The sequence below is a fragment of the Elaeis guineensis genome, chromosome 6 (genome assembly GCF_000442705.2).
Source record: "Elaeis guineensis isolate ETL-2024a chromosome 6, EG11, whole genome shotgun sequence".
Taxonomy (NCBI): domain Eukaryota; kingdom Viridiplantae; phylum Streptophyta; class Magnoliopsida; order Arecales; family Arecaceae; genus Elaeis; species Elaeis guineensis.
In genome coordinates this window covers 76,893,933-76,894,500 of record NC_025998.2, presented here as the reverse complement: position 1 = coordinate 76,894,500, position 568 = coordinate 76,893,933, and the positions used below count along the sequence as shown (strand labels likewise).

The window sequence follows — 568 nt, the reverse complement described above, 5'->3', positions numbered from 1 at the left end:
TACCTTACTGTGGATATCTATGATGTTTCCAATCTGATAAATTCTACTTTTTTTTTGTTGAAGCATGGGTTGTTCTCTAGAGGTGGCAGACATATGATGTAGGAAATTCTCACTAAGTGTTTCAAAGAGCAGCCAGGCTTCATCCTCACTCTTTAGCATGAATGTCCTACCACATGATGCATCAACCATTTGTCGGTGTTTCTCCGATAGACCATCATAAAAAACACTGACAAAGTTGCCATTTAGGGACAGCATGGTGTGGACATTTACGAATGAGGTCCCTTAACCTTTCCCATGTCTCATGAAAAAGTTCACCCTCCAATTGGAAAAAACTAGTGATAGCTTTTCTAATTTAATTTATTTTTTTAATTGGAAAGTATTTCTTGAGAAATTCTCTCTGAAGATGATCTCAAGTTGAAATGGTTATAGAGTCTAAGGAGTTTAACCAATGCTTGACTTTGTCCTTAAGTGAGAAAGGGAACAGTTTCAACCTAAGGGCATCATCGGAGAAGTTTTGGATTTTTATTGTGGAACAAATTTCAAAAAATTTATCCAAGTATTTGTATGG

General features: G+C 36.1%; 1 non-coding gene across 1 annotated transcript; it reads left to right on the top strand.

The window, feature by feature from the left end:
* The first annotated feature begins 248 nt into the window (after positions 1 to 248).
* On the top strand, positions 249 to 354 carry LOC140859029 (small nucleolar RNA R71). Its single transcript, XR_012142429.1, has one exon. It is a non-coding gene; the product is annotated as a small nucleolar RNA R71 (small nucleolar RNA).
* The last annotated feature ends 214 nt before the right edge of the window (positions 355 to 568 follow it).